General features: G+C 44.2%; 1 pseudogene; it reads right to left on the bottom strand.

Moving 5' to 3' along the window:
- Window positions 1-1,524: 1,524 nt before the first annotated feature.
- LOC136486448 (protein CELLULOSE SYNTHASE INTERACTIVE 3-like) lies at window positions 1,525-15,852 on the bottom strand (annotated as a pseudogene).
- Between the last annotated feature and the right edge of the window lie 32 nt (window positions 15,853-15,884).

Here is a 15,884-nt window from a genome sequence, read left to right as displayed (position 1 = left end):
CATAGTTTTGACATTCAAATGAATTTTGTGGTCTTAAGATATTCCTTTTGTCGCTTAGTGTAACCGTGTTCTCTCGTCATATCCCCTTGTACCTAAAAAACGGTGCTTTTATTTTTAACTATTTGTAATTGGCTTTGTCAGTAATTTACTCGATCTAAATTTCCTTGGGTAAAATTTGAATTGTGAACTCGAGCTTGTCAGGTACCGCGGCAATGCCGCGTGGGAATTTAACACTAAGCCCTGTTCGTTTCGCTGAAAAGCCAAGCTGAAAAGTATTGTTCGCTGATTTGTTACGAAAGAAAAACACTGTACCATGGCTGATAAGCAAAAGCGAACCGGGCTTATTCAAGTTGATAGAGAAGGAGAAACAGAGACCGGAAATTACCCTCTCACTGGAAATGTTTTTCCTCCCGCCGCAATCGATGACGACCCGGGTTCCACTTTCACCTTGTTTGGAACCGCTCATCTAAGAATTGATTTTAATCTAATTAAGATTTTTTTTATATAAGCTACGGTGAAAAGAATCTACAGCCTAAAAAATCTAGGTGTTTGGCAATCGTGATTAGTCTATAGATAGATTCTTTGCTCTATGTGTAAAAGGACATGTATGCCCCTGAGGGAAATCTGAAAAAAATCATGTCTTGAGCTGCTCTGTGATAACCTAAAGGAACCAGGGTACTACCTGCACGCTCAAGTTTCGTCAGGCACGGCACACTCTGCGACCTTGTCTATGTTTGGCCAACAAGTACGACTACTACAGTAGCGGCATTCAAATGTGTCAGCATGTGTGACTGTTGAAACATTGCTCCAGGCTGCTGCGACCAGCAGTACTGGCATAGTGGCATGTGGCATGTGGCATGTTTCATGTTTGGTTTGCATGCATAGTGATGTTACCAATTAACGTGAGAGAATCTCGCCAAACTAACTTAAACTTCTGCCAATTAAAAAAAAAGTACTGCAACATCCTCATACCGCCGCTAGTAGTGGCTATGATGGCACGTGTAGTAAACTGGATGTAAAAAGTTTGGCGTAGCCAGAACCAACGACGCTACTTAAACATGCCCGGCAAAGAGAACAGTGCATATTCACTTAAGCTGTGGTATCCAACTAAAACAGGCCCCACGGAGAGTACGTTTGCATGACAACGAGAAAGCAAGCCAACATGCCAGTGCAGATGAGTCAGGTACGTTGGCACACCAGAAACATATAAACTAACATATTAACAGGCGCGACAACACATCTGACGGCACATGGCCTGAGCTGCTGAACAGTCACTCGAACAAAAGTTAGAGCTGAGGGTAAAAACTAAAACAATCCAGTTACCACCTAAAATAAGCTGTGAATTAAAAATCAATGCAATTGGCTCGCCTAATTTCCCCTCTGAAAACGGTAGTGCTCAACTGAGGCTACAACTGCGAACAACGGAAAACACACACCCACGGGAACAAATATCACGCCACACATCACACAGAAATGTTACTGTCAGTACTTAGTGATTGTCCGTACTCACACGTCACACCAATCTAACACTAAGATATAATTACATTAAATAAATTCACCTGTACAAAAAAAAATACCCGGGTCCAAAACCTGTTACAGCAGCAAGGCTAACAATCCCAAGAGGACCGCAATAATTGAATGATGGCGCGGGTTATCTAAGCGTCTTTAACTTTTCTACATATAAATAAATGAATTTGGATGATTATGGGGGGTCTGATTTACATGGAAGACAGCAGGGAGTATAAGGTTGGTGGCGTCAGGTAAATCAGCCATATGCTACATACTGTCGTTGGATGGCCTATTTGACCATACGATCTCTATCTCTAGGGTTCTTGAGCCGTCCTTACCGCCGTCGTGGCTGAGGCTGAAGAACCCGCTGTATACGCCCTCAGTGACAACCTTGTCGATCTGGATGGTCACTCTTCCGAGGGTTGACTGCAATGAAATGAAAATATCAACATTTGAGAAATAACAAAAGAATAACAGGCAATAAGCCAAGAACCAAGAGAAGGCATCTGAAGAAGACATGCCATCCTTTATGACCCCATACCTTTCCAAATGTATTTTTGCTTTTGCATATGATGTAGAGCTTCTGCCCTTTAGGGGCGACATCAAATAACCAAGTGAAACCCTCGTTCCAAGCTGGGCAGATGCTGTGGTTTAGCACCTGACGTTCAGCACAAACATCAGTAGCCACAGACAAAAAGATGTTAACTAAATAAAATACAACATGCAGCAGAGCGGCGATCCCAGTCTTGCAAGGTACAGCAGCTGGCAATACTGGGTTTCAGAGGAAAAGAACCAACTGCACTACAAATGAATTATTGAGTACAATTATCTACAAGAATTACCTTAGTTTGCCTTGGAGGACCATTTCCTATTTGCAGGCAACAAAATGCATTGGTACCCCCCATTGTCTGTTTCAAATTATTCCCACGAATGATGGTCACTGTCAAGCAACCAGGCAAGCAATGCAGCAAACTATCGGCTCTCTCATGAAAACTGGGAGGACATGTCTTCATAAGCATTTGTAGTACAGGTATGGCTTCAGCTGAAATCAGGGACTGGGCTTTAGCGATGTCTTCATTCATTTGCGGCCAAGATTCTTTAAGCAAGCAAAGGGTGTCAAGCACACTCTCCTGGGCAGCCTCATTTCCATCCTTCAAAGCACAAACCAGGTGTGGTATGCACAAGGTTGCCGCCTCAGAAAACCGTACCTTTTTGAAGTTACTGAATATCACATATATGGTCTTCAGAATAACTTCATTGATAGTTGACGTAGAGAGCAGCTCTCTCTCTAAGGCAGCTGCGACAAATTGCATTTGACATTAGAGAATAATCAAATCAATCCATTAGTAAGCAGGATAGCACCCATAAAGCATTTGCAGTTCAATCATTTCGTAACTTAATGCATCTGTTTTTATTGGATATTCATGTCTATACTCTATAGTATCAAAGACAAAATGGCAAATGAAAAAACCATTTAATTTTCAAAATAGAAGGGCATGAGACTTCACTCATGAACATGAAGAAATACACATTTGAAATAAAATATCATGGACACACTTCGCCATAAAGAATGCCGACTCACCAGTGAGAGATCGGATAAGCTCATTCGACACGTATTCTTGCAGTGTATGATTTGAAAATAGGTACTTGATTAGAAGAGCAGCCTGTCCTGAAACATCCACATTTGGTGAAAGAAGCAATTCTTGCACAACCAAAATGCCCCCAGCTTCAGCAACAGCACGCCTATTTGTCCTGCTGTGCATCACTAAGCTTTGTAGTGCACAAATAGCAACTGTTGTCATGTCATCCGTAGGCTGGTCCTCAAGTAGGCTTACAAGAGCACGGCAGGCAGACACAGAGTCACTTGCCCTTGCAAGTGCTTCATGCTGGAAAATGTCACCTAGTGCAAGAGTCACCAGAAACTTTGCTGACTGGTTCTTAGACTGAGGATCTAACAGGTACTGTGAGAGAGGAGCAATAGCATACTTGGCAACTTTTGTTTCACGGACCCTTGAATTGTTTATCAGCGCTTCAAGCAATCTTGCTGCAGATTCCTCACATCGATGGCTCTTCAGGAGCTCCAAGAGTGCACGTACTGCCCCAGCCTCAGCCATGGCCACAGCACAGCGTGAGCTACTTTTCTCTTGAACAAGTAGAGCACTGAGAGCTATCGTGACGGTACTCTCCATGGTGGAGTTCAGCAATCTCACAAGTACAGCCATTGAGACTTTGACGTAGTTGTCCGAATTATAACGCAAAACATTGCATAACACAAGTGCTGCAGATTCCCATAATGCTTGACTTGGCTGAGGATCATCCTGGACAATTACCTTTGAAAGTTCAAAAATTCCACCTGCATCGGCTACTGCCTTGGGCCAACTCTGTGAGATGTTTTCAAGTGCTTTAACTGCAGTTTGTTGTAAGCTCAAGATTCCAATACCAGCAAGCTGCACCAGAGGAACAACTGCATTTTTGGTGGTGATATCCTGTTGAAAATGTTCCTGTTCTAGAAGATGTGAAAGCACCTCAGTGCCAAGTTGCTGAATTGCTTGAGAGGGAGACTCAAGAAATGATATTAAAGGCTCAATTATTTGACTGGGAGTCAACTTCAATGCTGCTAGACTCTGAGGTTTCTCCAGAATATTTACAAGTGCTTGCAAGGCACTGTGCTGGTCCCACATAGTAACATCAGGGCGACGTAAAACCAAGAAAAGTGGCTCCACCATTTTTGCAGCAGCAGAACTTTTAGCAATGCCACTGTTGTTTGTCAAAATGCGAAGCAATTCAGCAATGGATGAACTAACAGATACAGGAACATCAAGAATCATATCAAGTGCATGCTCAATGATACCAGCTTTAACCATGTCAAGCTTGCAGTTTGGACGGTCCTTGCCCAACTTTATGAGAGCACCGATACATGCTTCAGACAACTGATAGTTTGTACCAGGAACAAAACTGACAAGAAGATCAATAACTTCACTAGTTGCAGCAACCTCTGCATTGTAGTCCTCATCCAGTAATCTGTTTAGAGCACAAACTGCTGGTTCGATAGCCAAACTAGATCCTGATGTCATCAGTGATATCAAGGGTTGAAGACATTCTGTTGCAATTGGTGATGCACGTACAGTTGAGTTTTCAAATAAAATATAGCAGAGTTGAGCAGCATCTTTCTTAAGCTCCAATGACGAACTGAAGGATAAAATTTTGTAAAGATTTTCAAGTGTGTTGCCTTCTACATCAAACATAGCAGAATCCTTAGAGATAGTCCCAGCAGAAAGCTTGATAAGTGCACCAAGTGCTGCCTGCTGTTCTATTTCAGTTCCTGACTCAAGCATGTCAAGTAGTGGTTGAATAGCTTGCCGGGCCACTTCGGTGTCCCTTATATTCTCTGCATCAAAGAGTTTCTGCAACGTCCTTACTGCACTAAGCCTAGAACTTCTCGAGCCCAAACGTAAGACAGCTACCAGCTGATTTGAAGTGCTGCGTGATGATTCATGGTAAACAAGATCAGGATTACTGTATAAAATCCCTAACAAATTGGTTATAGTAGTTTCAGTTGAGTCTTGAGGGCTTAAAGACAGATACTTAGTCAAGGCATCTAATGCTCCAGCCTCTGCCATAGCAACTTTATTTGCCTCACTACCTTCCGCTAGTTGAGTCAGAAGGTGCAAAGCAATCAGAGGTGCACCTGGCCTGTCTGGCATTGGTTTAAGTAGATCCACTAGCAAGGGTATGGACCTTCGAGCGGAAGCACCAGTGCAGACATCTTCAAGCTCAAAAAGGCTTCTCAATATTATTTGACTTGGATTGTCTGCCAACTTGAATTCTATAGCCATTGTAACAAGGTTTGGCATATCAGATTCTACTTGTCCGATCAATGCTACAGCACCCAAAACTGCACCAGAATTTGCAATAGCAAGCTGTATACCTCTGCTCCCAGTGGAAACAAGGCTAGCCAGTGCTTGAGCAGCAAAGTATTTATCGATGATATCATCAGATTTTAGCAAGGATGCTAAAGAAGGTATTGTTCGTGTTATTTCAGAAGACTGAATAACCACTGAATCCTGAAACAGAGTAGCCAACAGAAGGGCGCAAGTCCATATATTTTCTGAGTCTTCATACTGTTCCTGTAACATGGAGCAGCTATTACAGATTGGAAATAGGCATAGCAATAGAAACAGTAAAATATGTTAAAGACAAGTAATGCAACAAAGAATGAAAGTTGTCTGATCTATGGAATGTAGAACAATTCAGCTATGGTAAGTAGACCGCCACGATTGTTCTGCTTGCTTGTTCTGTTCTCAGCAGTCAGCGCCAATTGAATAGTAAAACTAGTATGTCTAATAATATTTATGCACATCTGCATCTGGTATCTAAGCAATGGAGTTACCAAGAACAAATGGTGCAAATCTGGACCCTAGCGTTTCCAACAATTTACTAGGCAAGTTGGCATATAAAAAATGAAACAGACAGGCAGACCAACCAAATGCTTTCATCTTGCAAAATATAACATTTTATCTGTGGGTGTACGAGTGGACTTAACTCCGCCTATGGTGGGGCGCCTTTGGTGTCCCAGCATAGCATGTCCCAAGCCCTGGTAAAGGAGGAGGGTTGTGTTAGGCGCAGCGAGCCAATGTAAAAACTTAGTCACTTTTATGGAGATGAAACCCAAAAGAATCCCGTTGGGGCGTAACCCTCTTAGCGACGCGCCATCTCGGAACCCGGGATATGGTGTTAAATGAGCAAGGGCCAGGCCGTCACCCCCGTGATGCGCCGTGTCGCGATCTGAGCACGGTGTCAAGTGAGCAAGGATCGGATCGTCGCATCCTTAGTGGCGCGCCACATCGGCGCCCGGGTGTGGTGCAAAATGAGCAAGGGTCTTCACACCTACCTCGGCGGGTGCAAAGGGTAAGGAAGCTAGTCGAGCCAACTAGGATCCGTTTAGGTAGATGGAATGTAGGGTACCTTATGGGTAAGTTAAGAGAGTTAGTGAACACAGCGGTTAGGAAGCGTGTAAATATCTTATGCGTCCAGGGGACTAAATGGAAGGGGCAGAAGGCGAAGGTGGACAATACCGGCTTCAAACTCTGGTACACAGGGACAACTTCAAATAGAAATGGAGTAGGAGTTTTGATTGATAAAAGCCTCAAGGATGGTGTGGTGGAGGTGAGAAGGCAAGGGGATAGGATCATCTTAGTTAAACTTGTCATTAGTGATATGGTTTTCAACATAATTAGTGCGTATGCCCCCCAAATAGGCCATGATGAGAGTGCTAAGTGGCTTTTCTGGGAAGACTTAGATTGCTTGGTTAGAGTTGTCCCTAGTAGTGAGAAGCTCTTTATAGGAGGTGATCTTAATGGCTATGTAGGTACATCAAGTGCAGGTTTCGAGGCGGTTCATGGATGTTTCGGATATGGTAGTAGGAACCAGGAGGGAGAGGAAGTCTTAGACTTCGCTATAGCTTTTGATCTAATGATAGCTAACACTTTCTTTCGTAAGAGACAGTTCCATTTAGTGACCTTTAGTAGCGGCCAGTACTCTAGTCAAATCGACTTTGTCCTTACAAAGGAGGGATAAACGAACATGCGTGGACTGTAAGGTGATACCTGGAGAATGTGTGGTCGCTCAACACAAGCTGGTGGTGGCTGACTTCCGCTTTCTGGTGCAAGCTCAGTGGAACAAACAAGCTAGGGTTGCTAGAACGAAGTGGTGGAAATTAGAAGGAGAGGCATCAAAGGTCTTTAAGGAAAAGGTCATTGAAGAGGGCCCTTGGAAGGATGAAGGCGATGCAAACAGCATGTGGGAGAAGATGGCAACATGCGTTCGGAAGGTTGCTTCAGAGGTGCTTGGAGTGACCAAAGGGAGCGGATGCTACTAGAAAGACACTTGGTGGTGGAATGAAGATGTGCAAAAGGCTATTAAGGAAAAGGAGTGCTATAAGCGCTTGTATCATGACAGGTGTGCAGACAACGTAGAGAAGTACAAGGTGGCAAAGAAGACTGCAAAACGAGCGGTGAGTGAGGCAAAGGGGCGGGCATATGAGGACATTTACCAACGTTTGAGTACGAAGGAAGGAGAGAAGGATATTTATAGGATGGCTAGGGCTCCCGATAGGAAAGACAAGGGACTTCAATCAAGTCAAGTGCATAAAGGATGAGAGGGAGCAGCTCTTGGTGAAGGAGGATGAGATCAGACATAGATGACAAGAGTACTTTGATAAATTGTTCAATGGTGAGAACGAGAACACCACCGTTCAGCTGGACGACTCATTTGATGACACTAATAGGCGCTTTGTGCGGAGGATTCAAGAATAGGAGGTCAGAGAAGCCTTGAAAATGATGAAAGGGGGCAAAGCGATGGGCTCTAATGGTATCCCAATCAAGGTGTGGAGATGTCTCGGGGATATAGCTATAGTATGGCTAACCAAGATGTTCAACAATATCTTTCGATCGAACAAGATGCCTGAGGAGTGGATTAGAAGCATATTGGTATCCAATCTACAAGAACAAGGGAGATATCCAAAGTTGTACTAATTATCGGGGAATTAAGTTGATGAGCCACACTATGAAGCTATGGGAGAGAGTCATCGAGCAACGCCTGCGAGGAACGACGCAGATATCAACAAACCAATTTGGTTTCATGCCCGGAAGATCAACCACAGAAGCAATCTTCTTAATAAGACAAGTTATGGAGCGGTTTAGAGAGCAGAAGGACCTCCACATGGTTTTCATTGACTTGGAGAAGGCTTATGACAAGATACCAAGAAATGTTATGTGGTGGGCTTTGGACAAACATAAAGTCCCATCAAAGTACGTGACCCTCATCAAGGACATGTACAACAATGTTGTGACCTAGTGTTCGAACAAACGATGGTAACACAGATTACTTCCCGATTAAAATTGGACTTCATCAAGGGTCAGCCTTAAGCCCGTATCTCTTTGCCTTGGTAATGGATGAGGTTACCAGGAACATTCAAGGGGATATCCCTTGGTGTATGTTGTTCGCTGATGATGTAGTGTTAGTGGACGAAAGCCAGGCGGGAGTAAATAGGAAACTAGAGTTATGGCGGCAGACCCTTGAGTCTAAAGGTTTTAGATTGAGCAGAACTAAAACCGAATACATGAGATGCGACTTTGGCGGAGCTGCATAGGAGGAGGGAGATGTGAGTTTGGAAGGTCAAGTAGTGCCTAAGAAGGATACCTTTCGGTATCTGGGATCGATGCTACATAGGGATGGAGATATTGATGCGGACGTTAGCCATAGAATCAAAGCAGGGTGGATCAAGTGGCGACAAGCTTCTGGCATTCTCTGTGACAAGAGGGTACCACGAAAGCTAAAAGGCAAGTTTTATAGAACGGCGATTAGACCGGCTATGTTGTATGGAGCAGAATGTTGGCCTACAAAGATTCGACATGTTCAACAACTGAGTGTTGCAGAAATGCGTATGTTGCGATGGATTTGTGGTCACACAAGAATGGACCGAGTTCGGAACGATGATATACGTGATCGCCTAGGGGTAGCACCAATTGAAGAAAAGCTTGTCCAACATCGGTTGAGGTGGTTTGGCCATGTCCAAAGGAGACCTCCAGAGGCACCAGTGCATTGTGGAGTCCTAAGCCAAGCTAATAATATGATGGGAGGTAGAGGAAAACCGAAATTGACATGGGGGAGGCAATAAAAAGAGATTTGAAAGCTTTGGATATACCTAGAGATCTATGTTTGAATAGGAGTGCTTAGAAAGCAGCTATTGAAGTACCTGAACCGTGACTTGAGACTCTTGGTGGGTTTCAACTCTAGCCTACCCCAACTTGCTTAGGACTGAAAGGCTATGTTGTTGTGTACGAGTGGACTTCTGTTTCTAGGTAGGAACTTAGCATGATGATTTTTTATGTAAACAGGAACTTTGGGTGCAATCATAAACAGCATGGGGAAATCATCTCAACTCTTCCTAGAATTTGTCGACTGTTTTAATAACCAATAGTCCAAAATTTAAAAGTCATCACTAGTTTAAAATGGCCATTGGTTTTCATTTTAATATGTAACATAAAAGACTAGTGACACCATATGTGCTGATGCATCTGTATAGCTGGTGTCACTTGTCAGCAGGTCACCTAAAATTGATCAACAAGCAGTCTGTTACAGGAACCAATTCAGAATAAAGAAGTCCCTTTAGACTTGAGTTAAAAACATGGAAAGTGGATGGACATAAGAAGTGACCCATCTTTCTTATCCAGCATTACTCAAAACAAGGATGTAAAAATACAGGAAAACTTAGACCTAACACTGTTTGCATGCTAGTCACGATGACAATTCAAGATGGATCTAAGATTTTTCACATTACCAGTACATCTTAGATTACTCAACGCAGCAGTACAGCAGTTAGAAGCAGAAAATATCTCAAATTTAGCGACAAGTTACTCAGATAGAGTGAGTCCTATGAAAACAGAAAAAATAAATGTGAAACATGCACCTGTCGGTTAGCAGTATAGCTAGCAAGTCTATCAGATACTGCATCAACGCCACTTGAGCTCCATAACAGTATATTTACTCCTTCCATGATGAGAACAAATCAGTGAGAGCAACCATAGTGCAACAGTTTCTTCAGAAACCTTTCCAAGTTCAGGCACACTCAAAACATCCTGCTCATAATTAAGCGAACTTTTTTCCGTGGAAGGTTTCCAAATTTCAATGTCTAGGGATGTTAAAGAGGAACGTTGCTTCAGCATATCAATGAGTGCAGATATCAGATTCTTCAGAAGTTTTGATGCTTCAAGAACATCGATCGACTGTTCTCTGCTGTCCCTCATTGCAGATATGAGGATGACTGCACTGCTGATTCTTATTTCCATGTCATTTGACTTCTATAACTCTACTAGCAAGAGAAGTGATGCATCCTTGACTTCTGTTTAAATATTCACCAAGTAGAGAAGGTCGGCCCTGACAGAGAGCTTGCAAGGATTTGAATGGACTTATCTTGAACAGGTGGAAGCCCAATACTAACACAACGAATTAAAGGTTCTAAGCTTTCTGGAACTTCAAGAAAACCAGTGCATAGAGGGGGGCTATAATGTGAACCCTCCTTTGTTGTGGCCATCAATGTAAGAACATCAAGGGGTTCCAAATTTGTAACATTGTCCAAATTGATGCCAGATAGACATACCAACAATGCATGAATTATAAAACAGCACTGCGAGTAATCTGGGAGAACTTCACTGAGGGGAAACTGGTTGACCAACTGACGAAGTGACCGTGACGCACTAATCTTGCCTTCTAAACTCCCCTCCTTGAGCACTCTAGTCAAAGCCAAGACAATATTGTCATCTAACGCTTCTTTAGCAATCTGTGCATCTGATAGGAGATTTGCTAATGCAGCAAATGCTGTTTCAGCAACATCAATAGATGATGTCTTTGCCATCTCAATAAGAGGTCTCACATCACCTTCAGTTAGGCAAGAAATTTTGTTTTTTGACATGGAACTAGCTGAACACTGAAAGCGCTCCTAAAGCTCTGGCAGATTGTGTGGCAATCACTTGGTTTCCACTTGTCAAAAGCTTCATGCATGGCTGGACAATTTCATCAATTGCCAAGACATCACAAATATCCTGACGCATAGTGAAAATATCAGCCAACACAGTTGCAGCAATCTCCTGTGTTTCTTCATTTGATGATTCAAGAACAAGAACCAGTGACCTAAGACCTTTATTAGCTGGGGCTCCACTCTGGATTAGAGCTCTCTGAGGCGCCAGCACAAGGACATGCCCGAGAACTGTAATGACATGAGCCTTTGAGCTCAATGAGTCACTGAGCAGTAATGCTAGTAACTGATTGACCGTAGCAGAGTCTGCTGATCGTATCAGCTTCTTGAGTGCTTTAACTGATGCCTCCTGTCCACGAGGGCTACCACTCTTTAGAAGCCAAATTAGTGCCAGAACAGCCCCAGCGCTCTCAATACATGCCCTGATATCATCACTGTCAGAGCACATGTTCCACATGATGTAAGCTGCATCCTCTTTTGCTTTTTGAGATCCTGTTTCTAGTAGCTGGACAAGTGGAGGGATACCTCCAGCAGCTGTTATTGCCCACTTGCTGTCATCTACTTCATCACTCAAGATAGCCAATAAGGAAACTGCATATTCCTGCTGCTGCTCACTGGAAAGCCCAAGTAATGATATTAGCAACTGAACCCCTTCTCTCTTTCCCAGAGCCTCCCATATTCCAACACCATCACAACACAAGCTAGTTAAGGCACGAACAAGATGTTCTTGAATATCAGCAGGAGCCATGGTAATCAGCCCAACAAGAACCTTCTTAGAATTAGAGTGATCAAGCCTGTCAGAGAGACAATCATTCCCATATAGACTTGCTAAAGCCTCAAGAATACGATCAAGCTTGCTGTCATGAGATTTTAGGAGCACAACCAAAGTATTTTCAATCTCAACTGGGTCAAAGGATTTACCATCAGAGCCATCAAAAACCATCAATGAATAAGCAAGTGCTCCAAGAATGTCAGCAAGGGGAACAGGTGCCCGGGGTGCTTGGCAGAGCTCACCAAGGTAAAGCAACAGAGAAGTTGTTCCCCCACAAATATTTGATAAAGCACGGACAGCATGGCTTTGTAGAGAATGACATGTCTCACCCTGCATGCATTCTTTTGAGGGCGCTACAACAGCTCCAATCAGAATAGGAAGGCCTCCTGCATCCACCACAGCTTTCTTTGCAATACTAGACTTGGAAGACAGGGCCTCCAAAGCATCAGCCGCACTTTCACGAACAGAAATGATATTATCTCGATTTAGAAGGTGAAGGAGAGCCTTAACAGCCCCAGCATCTATAACTTTGGGAATGCTATCACCAAAAGCAGAGATAAACCGTGCCAATAGAGAGGCAGCATTCGACTGTGAAGCAGTATTCTTGGATGAAAGAAGACCAGTAATAATTTCAACACCTCCAGCTTCAAGTGTGGCCTTCCAGTAACCATCTTTGTCCCCACAGAGATTCCTTAAAGCCCCAGTCACAAAGCCCTCAACTACTTTATCTTGGCGAGACCTAGGATTAAGCAAGTCCCACAGAGTTGGCACAACACCTTCAGTCACAAATATTTTCCTGCCTATGTGATCATCCGAAAGCCCACCAGAAGACACTTCATAAATAGCTTCAGCAGCAGCCTTCTTCGCTTCAGCAGATTCAGACTTCAAAAGAGAGATTAAGGGTGGTATACAGCCTCCTAAGAGGACCCTCACACGCAGGTCCTCTTCCTTGCAGAGTGCACTAAGTAGAGCTGCAGCATTTACTTTTGCTGCAGATGACCCAACTCTAAGGGTAGATATAAGTAGCGGCATTGCCTGAGAATGGCTACCTATCAAAATCCTTGCTTCCTTTTTTGCTCTAGCCAGTTCAAGTAACCTTCTGGTTGTAGCTTCCTTCCCCGATGGAGATACCATGCTAGCATGGAGGTCTTCCAACAATCGAGCAACAGTGGACATTGCACTTTCAGGATCATCAACTTCTGCCAGCTCACCTTTTTCCCTGTAGAAAAACAAATAAGTAACGAGTTATATACTATAGTCAATGTTCAAAAAAAAAGTTATATACTATAGGTTGCGTGCTTGCTAGCTGTGATTCTAACAAAGAAGGAAATAAGGACAAATGTGAGATGGAGAGGCTTCAAACGAACACAAGAGGATCTAAGATGAAAATGAAACAGGAACAACCAGCTAAGCTAATTGTGCAAAGCAACGTTCTTTGAGAAAATAATCAACAACTAATCAGTAATGACAATAAGTCGTCTGATTAACCGGAGCGCAATTTGTGAGCTGGCCAGCTGGACCTGGGGGCACTTGACACTGGGATTTTTGTTTTTGTCCCACCATGCTTGGTGTATGCTTTGTTTACCAATTTATGATAATATCGTTGTGCAGTGTGCGGTGCTATAGTCTAGTAGCAGTACTTTACAACTTATGATTTATACAGTTGTACTATATACATCCTGGGTAGCAAGGCAAGTAGGCAGGATGACTATACTGCTCGACTAGCCGACTAGCCACCTACTACTAAATGGACCTGATGATGACAAACTGCAACTAGTCAGCTGATCCGTACTCACATGAGTAAGCTATTTCAAAACATTGTAAATGAGTAACAGGTTAAAACAGGGATATGTTATACCTTGATATAGAAGATGATGTTGATGGTACGGGTGAAGTTGGTTCTCTAGAGTCTTGACGTTCTGACGAGTTGAAATTTGCCATGATTAGATCTATATCAGCTTTACACCTTGAATTATTTTATAATTCCTACAGGATAAAAATGAAAGTAATTAGCATAATGAATAATAGTGCCAGCCTGTGTCATTTTTGCATTGACATAAAGGAGAAAGAAGGAAGCAAAAGGAAAAGAAGCGTTCCCACTTAATCGTGCAATTACCAAGAGAATAATGAATTGTCCGTTTTAAAGCATGCAGCCAGATCCTGTGGAATAATGCATTAATGCATCATAGCACAGTCAGATCCAGTTCTAACAGCAAAACAAAAGGAGATAGTAGTACCATAGCTTAAACATAGTTCAAGGAAATACTACAAAATTCAAGGTTGAACCAACAAACTCTCTTGTCACCGTGGCTAAAAATTTCAATCCAAATCCTCTACAAGATCTTCAATCTCACCTAGAAATGTATTGATTTTGGTCCATGTAAAACATGAATAAAAGGTTCTTCTTTTTAACCTCAAATCATCAAGTTTCACAAAATCTGGCATGCCGCTTCTGACAATGAGATGTAGTTGCTTTTATAGGAAATGATCACCGGGAAAGTAGTCAAACACATGAAACATACACGACAACCAAAAATTATGTGAAATGGAGGCATGAAATGGAATTTCACGCATAGGTTCCATGGTAGGCTGGTAGCTTATATCATAGGTTGTATCACAGCCACCAACAAGCCCACCATTGCATGGATGAGAAATGAGTCACGTGCAACCATTTTTGCGTGCAATAGTACAATCATGCATCTAGACAATCTAATACAGTTGGATCATGACTTGCACTTGAGTTGTACTCAAATGTTTGCACATGTAGCAGCACTCACAAGTAAAGGAGATGAGAAGCACAAGCCCCAACGCTTCCTCCAAGACAGTCCTTTCAAGTAGAGTGTTAGAATTTGTTATGGGACAGAAGGTATGTGGATGAGACTTATTGAACTATCTGTAGTTATACGTTCATCAACCAAGCTACTGATTCCACAGGCAACACTTCCTCTTATATACCTTAACTTCAAGAGCACTATGACTATGACAGAGCCAATCCCCCCAATTCTTGAGAGACAGCAATCTCGAGCCCTCACTCACCCAAATTCATGAGGCTAGAAGGCAGGAGCAGCATCTATCCTGGACTCTTTCATTCTGTATTTCTGTTCTGTAGATTGTACCATTCTAACTAACCAAGGAAAAAGACTTGTACATTTCCTTAGATGAGGGCAACCGCACCGACAGACACCTTCAGGAAACAAACAAATATACCTTCGCTAGCTATAGAATTCCTGTCCAATTGTGCCTTCCCCCTCCTGAATCCCAACCATCTCCTCCCTTAAATCACTCCACTCTGGCACAGTGCCAGTGACACCCACACCCACCACCGTCCACCGAATCGGTCAGGATCACAGAAACGGCCAAACATCAAGCCCTCCTCCACCTCACCCCTACCGACAGAGCCCCCAGGCGTGAGATCTCGGCCGCCGCATCCAACATTCGGCTACAAGAAAGTCCAACGCGCGTACCGTCGCGCGTTGAAGGTACAGCGCGACCCCCCGACGCCGGGTTAGTGGTGGGGCGGTTGGGCTCCGGGGGCTGATCTCTCCCCCAGACCTTCAATCCCCGGCGGTGGGTAGGTGGGGCGGCGGGGCGCCGCCGGCCGCGGGTGGCGGATGCGGCTGGTGGGCGTAGTCAGGGCGGGAGCAGCACGTCGGGGCGGGCCAAGGGAGGGCGGCGAAGCAGTGGCGGTGGGCGGCGGGAGCGCTGGCGGAGGCTGGGATGGCGGTGGTCGGGCGCGAGGACAAGGGCGACGGCGACGGCGAGGCCAGAAGAGGATGGTGTCGCGCGGCCCGTCAGAACCCAGACGGGTCGAGCTCAGCGAAGCCCCGGTGGCCCCACGCGAGTTGCTACAATTGGGCGAGCGAGATCGACGAACGGGAGATCGAGAAGGGAGCGTGGACTCACCGTCGGCGGGTGGACGGCGGTGCCCGGCGCCGGCGAGTGGCGACGGCGGTTCGTCTGGTTCCACTCGCTCGCCCACTGCTCTGGCGGGGGTGTGTGTGCTCGTGCGTCCGGTAGGGGGAGTGAGAGATGTGAGGAAGCGGAACTGAGGAGCTTTGGGAGGAGCGA

This window comes from Miscanthus floridulus, chromosome 10 (genome assembly GCF_019320115.1).
Source record: "Miscanthus floridulus cultivar M001 chromosome 10, ASM1932011v1, whole genome shotgun sequence".
NCBI classification, from domain to species: Eukaryota; Viridiplantae; Streptophyta; class Magnoliopsida; order Poales; family Poaceae; genus Miscanthus; species Miscanthus floridulus.
This window is presented reverse-complemented; position numbering and strand designations above follow the sequence as displayed.